The following is a 19,709-nucleotide window of genomic DNA, read 5'->3' on the forward strand; positions in this document are numbered from 1 at the left end:
GAGACATAACTGGTCTTTAAGCCCCAACTTTGGCTGGTAGGTGTAGATGGCGTTGTAGGTGTTGGCTGGTGGCCTCTACCCGAGGGTAGAGGCCAGGATGCTCTTTCTGAAGAAATGCATGTTATGTGGCATGGTAGTGTCTTATTCGTTATTCTACTACTGAATGGCTCTAGTTGAAAAGATTCACAAAAATTGATAACAGCTTTAATTTTAAAGATGTCTACAAAACACAAATGGTACTGATTCTTGTTCTTGTGAAGCGAACATTAAGCCAGATTAGTTATTAATGGAGCTTTACAAATCTGCTTACTGTGATATCATCTGCAAAAATTCTCCAGATTTAAGATCCAAATTGTCTATACTGTTATGTCCTGTGATTGTGTTTAAGTAGCGCCATCTATAACTCAAATCACATGATATAACCAGCCAATAGACTATTGTGGGCGCCAGCTCTTTACGTGTCCTCTGAAAAGAGACCAGGAAAAAGAAACTGAAAGCTTAGAATGCAATAAGCTCTACAAAATAATTAATTGCACAGAAAAAATCATTTAAAAGGCTACTGAGGAGGCAGAGGATACAAAAGCAGCCAAGGACTGAAAACCTTAGACCAAACCCACCGTAGTAAGCCTACGTCCACTTTTATGGTTTTAAATTACTCTGCATAAATTTTAGCCTTTTAGTCTTGTTTAGTTTAACTTATTTTTCAATGCCCCCCCCCTTCCCTAACAAAAATGACCCTCTAAACTTGCTATTCTCTTGTCTTTGTCATGTCTTAAGTCTTAATAGTGCTTTTAGTACATGTTTGGTACATTTTTAGAGTCTAAGGAAAAGCTTACGTAAAAAAAAATCATGTAGACATGATGCCAATCCCTTCCCTTTCCCAAGTAATACGCGCCTGACAAGAATATTCTCTACCTGGCCTTATTACAAGTTTCCGTTTTCTTTATTTTCAACTTGAATAACATTTTTGCGTGTTTATCATGTCCGAATATGAAATAAATGCTGATTACCCTTGAACTCCCATCGATATGCCTGGGAATATGGGCGAACTTCTTCATTATGAGACTCGATATAAAGACCAGCGTATTTCTTCTCGATTTATAACGGAGCGATCAAGATTTTCACCAAGGAACATGGTAACAAGCACATGGAGAAAATCTCAAGCTGTATATGATTATAGTAAATCATTTAATATAATCCGACATGAATTTCAAAATTTTTTCCTAGAAACTTTTCACCATTAATATATTTTTTTTCTTTACGGATTTTTTCAAACATTTTTTTTTTAATTCATCGTCTCTGATTGCTCATGATGTCATTCTCCGTGCACGTTTATTTGATTGTTTTGTTATTGTGATATTTAATTTGTCAGTCTGCTTTGTGTGTTGGGCCATGGACTTGGGTATTGGATCTTCAACTAGTTTTGTTTATGTTGTAAATATTGATAGGATCACCACAATCACGAGCTCTGCCTCTCCGTGGTGACCCAATGTGTTTTATTTGTTATACGTATTACATTAACAAATTGAACTTCAACTGCTAAAAGTATTAAAAAAAGTCAGTGCTAAGTAAAAAGACATTATCTTTAAAAATAGTCAAAGGAATTCTGCTATGTTGTTACTTGAGAAGAACATAAATAAATGTTCTAATGCTGCTTTGTTCAATATTTGGCATTGCCAAATATTGCACAGCTACAAATAGCCTTTTTCATTAGAAAATAAAATTTCTGATCATAATCTCTACTAAATATAAAATTACTGAATACATAAAATTGTACAAATTTCCACAAAACCTATTATAAAAAAGAATTAATATTTCAGTTTCATGTTCTTGGTATATCAAAGATTTAAGGGTAAATATTAAAATTCTTGTCGGTCCCAGAAAGCGAATGTAATATTTTGTTTTATTTTTTATGAATAAACAGACACTGTTAAGTTTAAATTAAATGGGTATAATGTTGGTAAACAAGGATTTCTAATAGTCTCAATATTAGCCCAAAACTGTCTGTCTTATTAATGTATGATTATGCAAATAATTAATAAAAAAATATGTTATAATTATTATAAAAGCTCATAAAATATTATAAATACATATCAAAATATTACGAATATACATATTATAAATGAATAATAAAAGAAACTAATTAAATAAGATGAACTTACGACAGACTCTTGTAGTTAAATCCTCTCCAGTCCGTAGATGGCTCTCTTTTATCTGAATCTTGAAGCCCATGGACTTGGTTGCAGCAACTATTGTTATCTAAAAGATGAATATCCCTTAATAATGCCATTTCAAACAGGTAAGTAAGTAAGTAAGTAACATATTTATTCCAAAATCGCGCGATATATAGAATATGCGGCAGTGCGACAGCGTTATACATATTCGCGAGATACTTTCGGCATAAGACGAGTCTGCTGGCGACGATAGACCCATACGCGGTGCAGATTTTTTTCTCGAAGTGTTTGACGAGCAGTAGACGAGTTTCATTAAGATTACGGCCTATGGGTAAACCCAGATACACGACTCGAGATGAAACGGTAATTGACTCACTACCCAGCAGGAGGTGTTCAGGCTGAGAAGGACTATCGTTGAAAAAAAGAACTGCAGATTTAGAAGTATTGAAAGCCAGGCCGATTTTTCGGTATTCATCACGCAGGATCGAGAAGTTCGATTGCAGACCCCTAATAGACCGACTTAGATTTAATAGACCGTCTGCATATTTAAGTAGGGACACATTTATATTCTTGGAGATACATGAAACATTTACACATGCCTGGGTATTTAAAACACTGTTATTGTACAAACTTGGGGATAATAATGAACCCTGGCGGACACCTTTCTTTACTGGAACAACCACTGATGTGATGCGGTTACCTATTTTTATACGCGCTTTTAAACGGCAATACATATCGTAGAGTACGCTAGTGACACGGAGGTTTACACCTTGCTGGTAAGCGGCTAGAAGGGCCTGAGCGTGAATCGACGAATCAAACGCTCTACTCACATCAAAAGCACCAATCACTATAGGGTCACCAGATTCGCGAGAATCTGCTAGAATAGCGGCAAGACTGGATAGAGCGCGAGCACAACTCAGACCCGGTCGGAAACCGAACTGGCGGTTAGGCATTCGGCACGAATATTGAATTTCATTTCTGTATGAAGTATCAAAGCTAAAACAAAGAAAAGTAATAGTTATTATATAGCTAGAATAAGACAATTGACTTGGAATTTAGAATAAAATTCAATCTTCTAGAAAAAAAACTTAGGAAGTACATTTTCCTATTTATTTAAAAAAAAAATAAAATTTGACTGTTACCAAAAGTAAACTGACCATTTTTGCTTAAAACTTTGTGTTTTCAGGCTTTCTTTTTTTTCCTTCTTTCTTTTGAATTTTTTAACTTATAAAGTAAAGGAAATTATATTTGTTCCCTTTTTTGTTTTGTTCTGCAATTTATTTTAGTTTGTTTTGTTCTACCTGTTTATCTTGTTTACACCTACCAATTACTGTACCCCTGATATAGGCAACGAGTCTAAAGATCCTAGATCAAAATCGCGTATAGGCTACTCCTCGTATTCTTCCAAGAAAATTTTGGTCAAAAAATAAACTGTCTTTGGCTTCCGAAAAATCACCCTTGGTGATATTTCCCATAATAGTGTTTTTCCAATGTAATAAGATGCGTTTGCGCAAGTGACCTTTAAGTGACATAAGCAAAACACGCGCCAACACAGAGAAGTAGCAGAAATTCCAAGTAGGGTGGGGGTCTCTAGTACTAGAAACCGTGCCAGTAATACGATCATAGAGGATTATCTTATTATTTTTTTTTGGGGGGGGGGCACGCCTAGCATCGGCAGCCACACAAGTGAAAAGATTTTGAAGTCTCATTTTGATTTTTTCAAATGTTTGGAAACAAAGATCAAAGGAGTAGTTTCATCTGAGAGAATCCTAACCGTGTTTCCTTGTATGTTAGCATATATAGATATATTTATGCGCTGTAAAATCCCTTTTTCAATATCCGATCTTCTATGTACTAAACTTTCCGAATTCAAAAGTAAATTTTGTTTTAATCATTTCAAATTAATCAGAACTCAGCAATTAGTCCCATGAGCTTAAAAGTTTAAATTCCAGCAACACCTTTATCTACCTACCGATAACGCATATATATATATATATATATATATATATATATATATATATATATATATATATATATATATATATATATATATATATATATATATATAATTATATATATATATATATATATATATGTAATAAATTGAATTCTTAGAAGATATGAATTTAGATTTTCTTGGATGGAATTCAACCTTTGTGAGTTCATTTCTTCTCAATCTTCTATTGATAGGGCCATGATAGGGCCATCCTCCTCTAAATCATTCCGCATTATGATTGTTATGAAATCGGATACCCACTTTTGCCAGGACTTTCAAAACACTCCACCACCCAGGATGATCAAAAATAGGGTTTGCACCATCCACCTTCAGAAATAATTAACTCATCAGAATCCATGTTCCTTTGTTTACCAACCCCATATCCCAGAACAGTTTTGTCAGAAGTTTTACTAAGTCTTCCGGTGTAGTTTGTATTGTGAACCATCATTTTTATTTTTTACTTATTATTTTTTACTGAGGATGATTGATTGGAGATTGTGACCAAAATATTTGCTTACTACATTCCCCGAGTTTTCCAAATATTTGCTTGCTATTTGCAGTTATCCAGAAATATTGAATGTGCATGCACTCTTAGACAAAAACTGGATGAACTTACTCTTTATTTAATCACAGTAGTTGACTTTCGAGGGTGTTCCCGGTTAAAAGTACTATTATGAAACTTTCAGGGAGATCTTATGCAACAGAGGCAAATTATGATTCTGTCTCATTTTTACCACACCCTTAAGAAAATCTTCTGAATCACCCCTTCATCCTAAAGAATTTTAGTGTAATTTTTAAACGATCTGTTTTACCAATATTTTAAAATAGTTTAAATACTCCTAATCCTTTTCAAGACACTTTTTTTTTCTTTTTTAAAGAAGCATTCATACTTGACTGGCTTTCGATTAATTTGAATTCATTCTCTGTTTGCACAAAAGCTACTGAGACTGAAAAAACAGTGACATTGAGTCACTGGGTGACTGGGGTACTGGGAATTATACAGAATTTTTTTTTGAGGGGGGGATTTTTTTTATTAGGGTCGGTTTCCATATGGAGGATTTACAGTTTTCCACAAATTTTTTTTCTATATGATTTGGTTGGAGCAACAGAAAAAAAAGAAATCAACTTTTTCATAGTAATGAATGGTAAGTAAATAACGATCCTTGTCAATAACGAAAGCAAAAGAGCCTAACTATTGATAACATTCAATCAAAGAATCAGCTTTTTATGGTGATCCTGAATATGTATTTGTTTATTAGTAATTAGTGCAGTAATTAATACACAAGAAAGTTCGTATAATTATGGAAAACACAAGGAAAACAACTAAATAAGGGGTAATTTTGGTAAAAATATGCCGTCAACTTTTACTTGCATTGCAAGAGCACTCATGAGCTTACCTATGAAGTCACTATAAACAGAAAATTTTCTCCTGAACTGAATGCTGGGAATTTTTTTACTTTCCCTCTGAACGAATACGTTTTTTTTGTTTTTTATCTTCATTTTTTTCCATGGGTGATTGTAGTTATCTAGTTGTCACTTTGAAAAAGATTAAATTTTTTCCAGTTATAAATTAAGAAGGCGTCGAACATATTGGTTTTTGGTATTCAAAAATTAGATTAAAAATATTTGATTTTCTTAATTTTAGTTTTAATGTTTGAATTTTATCAAACTACTTTGATAAAGTGTTACTTAAAAAAAAAAATGAGTCTTAGGGCAATAAATATTTTGGTGTTTGATAACCAGGTTCAAAACGGTTGATATTGTTAAAAAAAAAATATCCGTCCAACGTTTCCGCATTGCTTAACAGAACTGAATGGTGGGAATTTATATCATAGTTTTTGTAAGTAGGCTATTGTTTTGTGTTTTTTTTGTAATTAATTATTTTTTCATTTTTATATGCTTTTACTTTAATTGACATACTTATTTTTATTGACTTTAGAAAAATGTTTGTCTCCAAGCTTTATCAAATAAAAAAACAAGTTTTTTTCAACTGAAATTAAGGAGCAACATTAAAACTTAAAACAAACAGAAATTATTACATATATGAAAGGGGTTGCCCCCCCTCCTCAACATATCCGTCTTCACGCTACAGTTTTTCGGCACTTTCAAAAAAGTTACCCATTGTTCCAATTAAGCGACCACTGTCTTCAAGGAGTTGTTTTACAAGAATTGGAACAAAAATTTTAAATTTAGCGTAAAATAAGAGGTGTTGAGGAGAGGGCCTCATATAAGTAATATTTTCTGTTCTTTTAAGTTTTAATGTTGCTCCTTACTTTCAGTTGTAAAACTTGTTTTTTAATTTAATTTCCGATCGTTTTTAAATAATGACAGGATACCTGGCTTCATCTTCACGGAAAAATCCCCCTCCCGAAAGAATATCCTTTGGGCAATTCAATCCTGGTAAAAATTTACCTTGGACAATTACCCTTAACATCTTCACGCCTACTATTGAATCGGTAAAGAGAAAGCAAGACATATAAAGAAATTTCGTATGGGAATTATGGTGAATTCAGCCAGTGTAAAACTTCCCCTGAAAAGTTTACCTCCTAGAAACTTCCCTCTCCATGGAAAACTTCCCCCGTTCAAAAATCCTCCAAGCAGAAAATTCGCCCTCCCTTACCTACCCGAAAATTGAATGCATTTCCCCCGGGGGTGTAGGGGGTTATTTTTTCTCTAACAACATAGCTATTGAGCTTTTCAACTATTGTAAAGAAACAAGCTATCTCAAAATTTTTATCGGACGATTTTGAGAAAAAAGTGACGTGGGGGGGGCCTAGTTGCCCTCCAATTTTTCGATAGCTAAAAAGGGCACTAGTACTATTTACCTCCATTAGAATGGGACCTCTCTTGACGTTTTAAGCCCAATGGGTTGATACGATCACCCCAGGGAAAAAAACAAATGAACACGCATCCGTGATCTTTCTTTTGGCAAAAAATTACAAAATTACACATTTTTGCAGATATGAGCTCAAAACCTCTATAACAGGATTCTTTGATATACTGAACCCGATGTTATGATTTTCATTAAAATTCTATGATTTCACGGGGTCGTTCCCCCTTTTTTCGAAAATCAGATAAGTTTTCTGAGGCTCTTAATTTTTAATGGGTAAGATTAAACTTAAAGAAACTTATATATTTGGAATTAACATATTAAGCCAATTTCTCTGATATATCTATTGGTATCAAAATTCCGTTTTTTAAAGTCTCTGTTACTATTGAGCCGGATAGCTCCTTACAATTCGTTCCCACGTAATGTTTGATTACCCATCAAAATTCAAACAGATATCATTGAAATATTGATCGTTTTTTTTTTGCGTTACCAAAAGCATTGCATTCATAGAACTGTACAGTTTCATGAAATTTAATTAAAAAATAGAAAAAGTTTTTCAAATAAAGTAAGGAACAAGTTTAGAACTTCAAACAAATATAAATTATATATATAATACTTTATATAAGGGGATACTTTATATACTTTATATAAGGGGGCTTATATACTTTATATAAGGGGATACCTTATATACTTTATATAAGGGGACTGCCATCTTCTCCACACCTTACTTATTAAACAAAAGTTTTTTAGTGCTTCGAAGAATCTTATCTTTCCAATTGCAAATTTTCTTTAAAAATTTGAAAAAAGCCAAACTTCACAGTAAAGAGTTAGAAGCCAAGGAGGAGACAGCCCCCTTAATATAAAGAATAATCTGTTTAAATAGTTTTCAAATCTGTTCCTTGCTTTCATTTGAAAAACTCCTTTTTTGTTTAATTTCTGATTGTTTTCCAAATCATACCCAGGCTTAACCAAGATATAACTTGAAGTACCGGTCCCTTGAATCCCTGATTAATTATTTTTGAAATGTGTAAATCAGTAAATGGACGTTGATTAGAACCGTTCTATGTTTAAATTTGCAATATCGATTTTGGATAAAATTTGAATATACTTAAAAAATTGGCGGTGAATATTAATTTTGGTAAAAATTCCTTGTTGGTTTTACTACTAAAGAATTTCGGTTGAATGCAAAAGAGGATTATTGTTGGTGTGGATGGAAATTATGTGAGGCTTTTGATCTTCTACATAACTGAATCCATCACAACCTCTACAGTAAGATTTTCTTATCGATAAATACATTACTTACATTTCTTTAAATACATTAAAGTATTTCATAAAAATAGAAATTAAAATTACACCATTTAAAAATGCTGAAAACTAAGCTACCGGCAATATTATCCATCCCAAAGATGTTTCCTGGCGGGACTGATGTTTCCCAATAACAAACAAAACAATGAGTAAATTTTTGACCTGCCTTGCCTTTTCTACCTCTGTGCTGGTAGATATGGGAATGTAATATTTTAGCAGAATAGAGAAACAATTTAATTCATCCCTACTCCCCCCTACCTCTTTCAACATTTAACTGAAGCCTCATGAAGAGTAAGCAGTTTGTCCATTAGAATGTTCTTTTGAGGAATTTCCCCTGCCCCCCTAAACAATGACTCACCCCCTCCCCTTATTATAGATGATACGTAATTACAGATCATCAAAAGTAGCCTAATTTCATTACAAATAAAGCAAATCAACTTGATAGAATCAAGTGCTGCGAACGTGCACTTTCATTTGAAAAATATTTTAATTTCCGATTGTTTTAAAATTCTACCGGTAATTCTATTCCCAGTTTTCCAGCAAAAAGCCAGCAAAAGGGTATTTTTCAGGATTTTTTTTTTTGGGAGGGGGTTTAGTATTTTTGAAAGGGTATTTTCCACGGGAGGTATTTTCTGCGGGGAGTATTTTCCAGGAGGAGGATATTTTTGGGGGGATATTTTCCGTGAGGGAGAAGGTATTTTCCGGGGGTAAACGCCGACCAACAGAACCTATATATCAGGGTGTTTTAAAGTTCTTTGAAGCATCTATGTTTTCTAATTTAACTTAACTTTTAATCCCATCCGCCCCCATAACAGTTTTATTATTAAATTATGCCCCTTTATATCATGATTCTTCATTGTATTATGCCTTTTATCGGGCTACTCAACACTGTTACAGAAACAACACTTTGGTCAGGAATTCGAGGGATGGATCATTAAATATTAAATTGAATAAGGGCCAGAAATTTTTTTTGTGAACAAATATCGAAATGTGTGGAAGAAAATATCAAAACAAATAAAATGTAGACAATTTTGAGCACACTTTTAAGTATATTCTAGAGATGATCATGAAAATTCTACAGGATAAATTTTCATCCTTGTTTGAATTGCCCAGGGGATGTTTTCGAAGGGGAGTAATTTCCAAGAATTAAATTCTTTGGGAGGAGTTTTCACCGGAAAACCTTTCCATCTGGGAGAACGGCTTTTGGAGGGATTTCCAGCATGATTTGAACAACAACCAAAATTAAATTAAAAAAGATTTTTTTTTCAAATGAAAGTATTCTAGGGAGAATTTGTTTGGCGGAATCAACCCCAAGAAGTATTCTGGTGAGAATTTTCGGTGAGAGTGACATTATTTGGGGAAATTTACACAGATAAAATACTTTACCTGACCCACTGCTCTCTTTGCGCCAAAGATGGACTTTTTCTTCCTATTCCTTAAGAACGACTTTTGAAAAACAAAAGTCATTTAATTAGTATCTGAAGGTTTTTAAAAGTACTAAAAGCTTTGGACTAAGGGAGGGGGCAGCCCTCCCTTTTATACGGAATGGTTCTTGGTTATATTAACTTTTACTGCTGCTCTTTGCGCTCAGGCGCAATGAGTAAATAAGACCCCGATACCACGTAAAACCTTATCCAGACAGTTCCATCCTCTCTGAAATTCCCCATTTCTTGGGGATGATTCAGCGTGAAAAAGATTGTTCTTAGCGAACTTTGATTTAAAAAAGCCTTAAATTTCTAATCTTTTTTTCGGTCACTTTAGAAATCTCCCTTCCGAAGAAATTATTTCCAGAAACTTAAACCCACTGAAAATTTCACCGAATCCTTCCCCCACAACTTGCAAAATAGCGTTGACAGAGAGAAAGTAGGACAAACAAAAAATGTTTTCCTCCCCACGGAATACTCTTTCCGAGGAAACAAACACCAAGCAGAAAATCACCCCCTCTCGAAAATGTCTGAATAAATCTCAATAATAACTTCCATACGCAGGTAATGGGCAAATTTTGTATCTTGAAGCCCTTTACCCACGGGCTCTGAGGGTCTTGCTACTTTCAAAGGCATAATTTTTGTTTTTTTCAACTACGCTGAAACAATTTTCAAAATTCTGATCAAACTACTTTGAGAAAAAAATGCATGGGATTGGGGCTTGTTGCCCTCCAATTTTTTTGATCACTTAAAAAGGACACTTGAACTTTTAATTTCTGTTCGAATGCACCCTCTTCAGATCTTTTACGAACATTAGTTGGATACGATCATCCTAGGTAATACAAACAAAATTAAACAAATAACCACGAATTCTTGATCGTTCTTCTGGCAAATAATCCAAAATTCCACATATTTGTATATATGAGCCTGAGATTTCTACCCTAGGTTTTTCTGCAGTGGCGGAGCTCTAGTAGTTTATCAGAGGAACAGAAGAGGTCTCCATCCAAAAAGTCAAGGGGCATGGGCTATATAATAATTTTTTCTCCAAATGATTGGGGGAAACTCCTCCCAGCCCCCAAAAATACAAAACCCATAGTTTTCTGATACGCTGAATCTAATGACAGTCTTTTCATTCGGATTCTTTGAATTGATTGGTTGTTCACCCCCCTTCTCGAAAATCAGGCAAATTTTCTCAGAGTTGTAGCTTTTGATAGCTACAACCTGATGAAACACTAAACCTGATGAATAATACATATTGAAAGCAGTGTGATATGATAATTACTTTAATGTTTTTATTGACATCAAAATTCTGCCTTTTAGAGTTTCGGTTACTATTAAGCCGCGATCTCTCCTTACTTTCAGTTCGTTGCCAAATACTGTTTAAAATTACAAAATTGCTGGAATTTTTTGACAAAAATACATTATTTAAAGAGATATGAAATGAATACCTAGGGTCTTTCTTTTTCTTTTCTTTTGCTGAGGTACCTGCAATTTAGAGCAATTTTTATAAAAGCTTTATAATTGGCACAAAATGCACAAATACAGACTAATATGACGGAAGTACAAAATAAAAACAAAATAAATAAAAACAGAAATAAAAACAAAATAAAAACAACAAGATAACAGAATAAGACCAGATAGGAAATGATAACAATATAACATAAGGTAAAAAAAAATAAAAACAGAATATGGGCCCGGATTGCATTTTGAGATCGCTATTAGAATAATATGTTTTGAGGACTGTTGAGGACAATACTGCAGTAAAAAAAAACACATTATATGGAAACAGGTTATCAACAGCGCGTACCAGAAGAGTAGCGGCGGCATAATACGTTTTGTGAGGCCCTAGCAACCAGTTCTGATCGGGCCCTAGCAACCTACAGATATTATTGATTATTCATCCATTATGTACACTTGGTTGTTACGTAATACTTTAGGAGATTTTATTTTCCTAAAGTATTGCGTTAAAATTGGACAATAAATTGGACTACCATATAATTTTCCAACTATAAAGTTGGAAAATTATTTTTTTTGCCGACACTAGCACCATTTTTCAGTCTTTAAATTCCAATTTTATCAGATGTCCTGTTTTCTCTCTAAATTTCATTGGTGTTTTATTGAAACCGTCAAAAATTGTTCTAAGTTGCTTTAATATTTTATTGATTATAGAATAGGTGGGATTAGATAGTACCAATTAGAAAAAGGCATAGGTTTAAAAACAAAAACTTGACAGTTGTTATGCGAGGCTCAAAAGATGGGGCGTGAAGCATATTCAGCATATTTTAGATTTTATATTCACTCCCACAAGTTTCCGTTAAATTTACTGATAGGATAGGAATCAGAAAACTCAAATATTCTGTTCATTTCCTAATTTGGTGTTCTTTCCAAATATAAATTGTTGCCATCTCTATGATGTTTTACCTTTTTTCCCTAAAAGGGATGAAATACTTTTTTTTTTACCGTTTTTCAAGGTGACTCTTTTGGCATTATATATCGTCAAATAGGCCAATTTATTAAAATATGTAGCAAATTTTATATATTCGAACGCAAAATCACCCTTGAATCGTTTTGTACCAGCCCTAGGTTCAATAAGGTTAGTACAATTCAATTTCATAATTTTAGTTTTTAATGGGCAATTATAACAAAAACGAATACAAACAATATGCACAATATGCATAGACACGAGCACATAGAAATAATGCAAAAACACAATAAAATAGCTTTTGACTCGAATAGTTTCATTCTAATAAAAATATAGCAGAAATTAGTATTTCAAATGACAGTAAAGAGGGATATTGCAACTCAGCCTTTCCTCCTTAGACTAAAGTCTTTCAAACAGTTCTTAGTAAGGAGCGACCCGGCTCAATAGTAATCAAAACTCTAAAAAATGGAAGGTTGATGCGAAAAGTTCATCAAAAGAATTGTATTTTTATGCTAATATTAAATATATAAGTTTCGTGAAGTTTAGTTTTACCTGTCAAAAGTTATGAGCTTGAGAAGATTCGTCTTATTTTAGAAAATAGGGAGAAACATCCACTAAAATTCACATAATCTTAACAAAAATTACACCATCAGATTCAGCGTATCAGAGAATTTTAGAAGTTTCAAGCTCCTATCTACGAAAATGTGGAATTTTTTATTTTTTGCAAGAAGACAAATCACAGATGCATGTTTATTTTTTTTCCCAGGGTGATCGTATCGACCCAGTGGTCTTAGAATGTCGCGAGAGGGCTCGCTTTAACGAAAATTAAAAGTTCTAGTGCCCTTTTTCAGTGACCAAAATAATTGGAGGGCACCTAGGCCCCTCCCAAGCTCATTTTTTCCCAAAGTCACCGGATCAAAATTTTGAGATAGCTATTTGATTCAACATAGTCGAAAAACCTAAAAACTATGTCTTTGGGGACGACTTAATCCCCCAAAGTCCCCGGGGGAGGGAATGCAAGTTAAAAACTTTGACCATTGTTTACATATAGTAATGGTTATTGGGAATTGTACAGACGTTTACAGGGGGACTTTTTCACGTTAAATGGTTGAGTCAGGAGGGAGGAGATTACGTAGGAGGATCTTTCCATGGAAGAATTTATCATGAGGGAAGAGAATTTCCATGAAGGGGGTGCAGGATTTTCTAGCATTATATAAAAACAGCAATGAGAAAATACATACAAAAAACTTTTTTCAACTGGAAGTAAGGAGCAACATGAAAACTTGAGACAAACATAAGTTATTACATATACAAGGGCGTTTGTCTCCTCCTCAATACCTCACTCTTTACGCTAAAGTGTTTTACGTAAATTCAACTATTTATTCTACGGCCTTTGTGATTCAGGGGTAAGAATTGAGACAAAATTCAACGAATTAGGACAAAATTCAAGCTTTAGTTTAAAGAGCGAGGTATTGACAAGGGGGCGAACCCGTCATATACATAATAAAAATATACAAATATATAAGTTCGTTACGTAAGTTAATTGTAAGTTACGTATATTTATTAATAATAAAAATATTCGTAAAAAAAGTTCTAGTTGCATTTGTAAGTAACCAAAAATTGGGGGGCAATTAGGTCTCCCCCCCCCGCCTCTTTTTGTATCAAAATTGTCCAATCGAATCTATGACAAAGCCATTTATCCAAAAAAAAAAAATAATATACAAGTTTTGTTTTAATTATTCATGTGCGGTGAGGCAAAATCAAAACATACATTAATTCAAAAATGTTCAGAAATTAAATAAAAAAACAAGTTTTTTTCAACCGAAAGTAAGGAGCGACATTAAAACTTAAAACGAACAGAAATTATTCCATCTATGAAAGGGGCTGTCCCCTCCTCAACGTCCCGCTCCTCAACGTAAGTAAGCAGCGACGCGGCATATTAGTAACCGAAACTACAAAAAGAAGGAATTTTGATATCAATAGATATTTCAAAGCAATTGATTTATTCTGCAGATTCCAAATATATCAGATTTGTTAAGCTTAATGTAAACCATCAAAGGTTACGAGCCTGGTAAAAATTTACTTGATTTTCGAAAGAGGGAGAAAACACCCAAACTTATATTAATATCTTTATATTAATATTATATTATATTATATTATTATATTATATTATTATATTAATATTATTATATTATTATATTAATATTATATTAATACTTATATTGTTCAAACTTATACCCCTGAAAGAGGAAGACCTTATTTTAAAAAATATGAAAGTTTTAGGGTAACTTACCTAAGGGCACGAGACATGGTATCATAGGTCATGTTAGGTTTATTTTTCTGCAGGCCCCACAGTCTAGAAACAGTTGTTGAGTCAACTATTTTGAAAATACCCTTCTCAGGATTTGTCCATTACATAAATTTGGACAATAATCCAAATTTTGCAGTGTGGATAGCAGGAATTCCCATAGGTAAGGGGTTTTTCTAGCTAAAAAAAGAAAAGAAAATTAAAGAAATTTAGCCCTGGGCTATAAAACGATTATGGGCTCGTTTTCGTAAAACTTGCTTTATTTGGTGATACGAATCAATTGTTAATGAGGAATATGCACACAAGGTAATTGTAAAACCAGCAGAACTATTCCAATTACTTACTGCTATTTTTTATCATTAGGGAGAGATGAGTGGGAGGCAATAAAATTTCGTATTTTTTTTACCGCAAACTCATTGTTTGTATATTTGCACATTAGGGGGGGGGGTAAAGCATAGCATATATTGAATACAGCAATGGTTAGTTTACGTATTTAATATATGATATGCTTTACCCCCACCCCCCTGATGCGCAAATATATAGCCCAAATTTGTTTTCAAACTATTACAGATTCGCGATTTCAAATATCTGATCAACGAAAACTGAAATTGCAATTCTATATGTGTAAATACAGGATATTTGGGCCGGAATAACTCCATAACGGTGAGTTTGCGGTAGTTTTGCAAGAGAGAAAAGATGTTATATATACAGGATATTTGGGCCGGAATAACTCCATAACGGGTAGTTTGCGGTAGTTTTGCAAGAGAGAAAAGATGTTATATATACAGGATATTTGGGCTGGAATAACACCATAACGGTGAGTTTGCGGTAGTTTTGCAAGAGAGAAAAGATGTTATATATACAGGATATTTGGGCCGGAATAACACCATAACGGTGAGTTTGCGGTAGTTTTGCAAGAGAGAAAAGATGTTATATATACAGGATATTTGGGCCGGAATAACACCATAACGGTGAGTTTGCGGTAGTTTTGCAAGAGAGAAAAGATGTTATATATACAGGATATTTGGGCCGGAATAACACCATAACGGTGAGTTTGCGGTAGTTTTGCAAGAGAGAAAAGATGTTATATATACAGGATATTTGGGCTGGAATAACACCATAACGGTGAGTTTGCGGTAGTTTTGCAAGAGAGAAAAGATGTTATATATACAGGATATTTGGGCTGGAATAACACCATAACGGTGAGTTTGCGGTAGTTTTGCAAGAGAGAAAAGATGTTATATATACAGGATATTTGGGCCGGAATAACACCATAACGGTGAGTTTGCGGTAGTTTTGCAAGAGAGAAAAGATGTTATATATACAGGATATTTGGGCCGGAATAACTCCATAACGGGTAGTTTACGGTAGTTTTGCAAGAGAGAAAAGATGTTGCATCGAAATGCATCTATTAACAATAGTTTCATGACCCTAAATAATTTTTCAGGTAATAGGAACATTGACCGAAGCAATTTCTATATCAAACAGTTCGTGGTAACGAACTGTAAGAAAATTTGCCTTATTTTAGAAAATAGGGGGAAACACCCCCTAAAAGTCATAGATTCTTAACGAAAATCACACCATCAGATTCAGCATATCAGAGAACTCTATTGTAGAAGTTTCAAGCTCCTATCTACAAAAATGTGGAATTTTGTATTTTTTGCCAGAAGGCAGATCACGGATGCGTGTTTATTTATTTTTTTTTTTTTCCCACAGGTGATCGTATCGACCCAGTGGTCCTAGAATCTTGCAAGAGGGCTAATTCTAACGGAAATGAAAAGTTATAGTGCCCTTTTTAAGTGACCAAAAAAATTGGAGTGCGCCTAGGCACCCTCCCTAGGCACATAGGCTCTTTACGCTAAAGTTTTTTACTGTTTTAAAAAGCAGAGTTGAGAGAAAGAGTCAAACTTTAGCGTAAAGAGCGGGGCGTTGGTGAGGAAGCAACCCTTTCATATACGAAGTAATTTCTGTTCGTTTTAAGTTTTAATGTCGCTCCTTACTTTCAGCTAAAAAAACTTGTTTTTTTATTTTATTTCGTAAAGAGCTTAAAGAAAGGCATCGAGTGGTACCTTCACTTTATTCGTAAGTCAATAATATGAACAACGGAAAATTTACCAAGAAATAAACAAGAATATGAGTCATTAAGTACCTTAAATATTCTTTACCTAATGTTCACTTCACAAGAGCTCGAATGACTAATACTAGTACATAATGATTGGCATGAAAAGGAAATAAAATTTCTTTCATTCAAACTCGTCTGGCAGATTTACTTTGGTTTTCGAATGTGCATCCTTTCATCTCGTACTTTAAAATCCTTTGACTGTGCCAAGTGTTTAAACTTGAATATGCCCAATACTTATAATAAATTAAATATATGGCAAGGTTTTTTTCGAATATAAGCAAAATGAATCATCAAAACTCACAACGACCAGAAATTATTACTTTTATGACGGGTGTACTCCTTCCTCCACCTTTGCTATTTGCGTTAATTTTTTTTTTTACAGCTTTAGAAAAGCCTTTTATTTCATTTCAATGATCCTTGCCTTCACCAATCAATCTTGAAAAACTAGAAAAAAAGGGTCAGATTTTAGAATAAAGAGTGAGGATTGGGGATGAGACATCCCTTGCCTCATATGTGGGAAAATTTCTGAAAATTTGCTATCTCAAAATTTGTATCGGATGAGTTTGTGAAAAAAGGGTGAGGGGGGGAGACTAGTTGCCTTTGAATCTATTTTTAATCTTATAAAATGAACTAGAACTTTCAATTTCCATTCAAAGGATCCATCTCTGAGGTTATACAAGCTTCCTTTCCATAAGAACTATATGTGCCCTCAGGGCATGAGTTACAACGCCCCAGGCCTAGGGGTATGTACCGAACCGGAGTTTTTCTTATCTTACCTTGGAACTATTATAAAAAAAAATCAACATTTCAAATTTTTTATCGGATGGGCTTGGGGAAAAAAGGGCGTGGGGGCTGCTAGTTGCCATCGTATATCTTTGATTCTTAAAAAGTGCACTAGAACTTTCAATTTCCAATCAAATCAGCCCTCTCTGAAGTTTATACAAGCATTCTCTCTATGAGAGCCATATATGCCCCAGGGGCATGACTTATAGTGCCTGCCCTCGGGTCCTTCTCGCCTCTTCCTACAGCCTCCTGCCCTCGGGTTTATCGAAGTATAACTTTCAATTTCCAATCAAATGAGACCTCTCTGAAGTTTATACAAGCGTTCCTTCTATAGGAACCATATATGCCCCGGGCATACCTTGCAAGACGTGCCCCTAGGCCCTGGAGGGCTGTGTCGATACTGGAGTTTTGTTATATGATCTTTGAAATATTTTTAGCGTAAAGAGCAAGGTATTGTGGAGGAGACGAACCCCCCTATATACGTAATATTTTATGTTCATTTTAAGTTTTAATGCTGCTCATTACTTCCAGTCGAAAAAAAAATTATTTTCCCATTTTTCTAAATAATGCTAGAAAATCCTGCAACCCTTTCGTTAAAACTATCTTCCCTTATGATAAATTCCTCCATGGAAACATCATCCCACATAGCCCCCTCCCCCGACCCATCCCCACCTCAACGTGAAATATTCCCCCTGAAAATGTCTGTACACTTCATAATAACCATTACTATATGTAAACAATGGTCAAAGTTTGTAACTTGCAGCCCCTTGTCCGCTGACTGTGGGGGATGAAGTAGTTCCCAAAGACATATTTATTAAATTTTCGACTAAGCTGAACAAAATGGCTATCTCAAAATTCTGATCCGGTGACTTTGGGGAAAAATGTGCGTCGGAGGGGAAGTAGATACCCTCCAATTTTTCGGTCACTTAAAAAGTGCACTAGAACTTTTGGTTTCAGTTAGAAACCACCCTCTTGCGATATTCTGCGACTGGGTTGATACGATCACCCCTGGGAAAAAGAAAAACAAACAAATAAACACGCATCCGTGATCTGTCTTCTGGCAAAAAAAATACAAAATTCCACATTTTTGTAGATAGGAGTTTGAAACTTCTACAGTAGGGTTCTACGATACAACAAATCTGATGGTGTGATTTTCGTTAAGATTCTATGACTTTTATGGGGTATTTCCTCCTATTTTCTAAAATAAGGCAAATTTTCTCAGGCTCGTAACTTTTGATGGATGAAACTAAACTTGATGAAACTTATATATTTAAAATCAGCATTAAAATTCAATTCTCTTGATGTAACTATTGGTATCAAAGTTCCGTTTTTTTTTTTAGAGTTTCGGTTACTACTGTGCCGGTTCGTTCCTTACTACAGTTCGTTACCACGAACTGTTTGATTCAAAATATATTAAATTTAGTTTATGTAGTGATTTACAGCAGTGACTATGGTGATTTTTATGTGGATTTCAAATTAAAATGCCCTTTTTATAAAGTCAAAGATACCATGCTGTTGTACAACGGCCTTATCTATCATTTTTCAGCGTAAATGGGATACTATGTAATATCGTTACGAAGGAAGGAGCGAAAGAGTCTGTTTTTTGCTTCAGTACTTAAATAAAACTATTAAAGTTTAGGAGGCACTTTTGGTACCATTCCACTAACTTGTTCCCAAACTGAAAATAAAATCATGTTTCCTAAAAGGAAATGTTGAACGCAGGGTTAGTCTCCATTGAATCTCATTGGCTCTGTCTGCGTCAATCTTCAAAATGTTTTCGTTATTTGAGCCTTTTTGATACCCAAAAACTAGAGATATTTTGGTCATTTTCAAGAACGTAAATAGGGCTTAAATTTGAATTTGTGATAGAAGGGATCTCTATATTCGCAAAGAACTTAAAGAAAGGCATCGAGTGGTATGTTCACTTTATTCGTAAGTCAATAATGTGAACAACGGAAAATATACCAAGAAATCAACAAGAATATGAGTTATTAAGTAACTTAAATATTCTTTACCTAATGTTCACTTCACAAGAACTCGAATCAGACTAGTGCTAGTACATAATGATGGGCATAAAAGGGAAATAAAATTTCTTTCATTCAAACTCGTTTGGCAGATTTACTTTCAAATGTGCATTCTTTTACCTCGTGCTTTAAAATCCGTTGACTGTGCCAATGCTTATACTTAAAGAGGCAAAATAGATACAGTAAACTAAATATATAGCATTTGTTTTTCAAATGTAAGCAAGAAGAATCATTTAAACTCACAACGATCAGAAATTATTTCATTTATGATGGGGATACTCCTTTCCCCACCCTTGCTATTTCCGTTAAGTTTTTTACAGC

At 34.1% G+C, this 19,709-nt stretch overlaps 1 long non-coding RNA gene across 3 annotated transcripts; it reads right to left on the reverse strand.

Annotated features, from left to right (window-relative positions):
• Positions 1-190: 190 nt before the first annotated feature.
• Positions 191-19,444, reverse strand: LOC136035495 (uncharacterized). 3 transcript variants are annotated; one of them, XR_010619454.1, is made up of 4 exons: positions 19,380-19,444; positions 14,445-14,639; positions 2,163-2,259; positions 191-465 (listed from the first exon to the last, which is right to left on the reverse strand). It is a non-coding gene; the product is annotated as an uncharacterized LOC136035495 (long non-coding RNA). The 3 variants fall into 3 exon arrangements; XR_010619453.1 differs by lacking the exon at positions 19,380-19,444 and adding an exon at positions 16,625-16,649; XR_010619455.1 differs by lacking the exon at positions 19,380-19,444 and adding an exon at positions 16,609-16,645.
• Positions 19,445-19,709: the final 265 nt, after the last annotated feature.

This window comes from Artemia franciscana, chromosome 14, assembly GCF_032884065.1.
Source record: "Artemia franciscana chromosome 14, ASM3288406v1, whole genome shotgun sequence".
Classification (NCBI taxonomy): Eukaryota; Metazoa; Arthropoda; class Branchiopoda; order Anostraca; family Artemiidae; genus Artemia; species Artemia franciscana.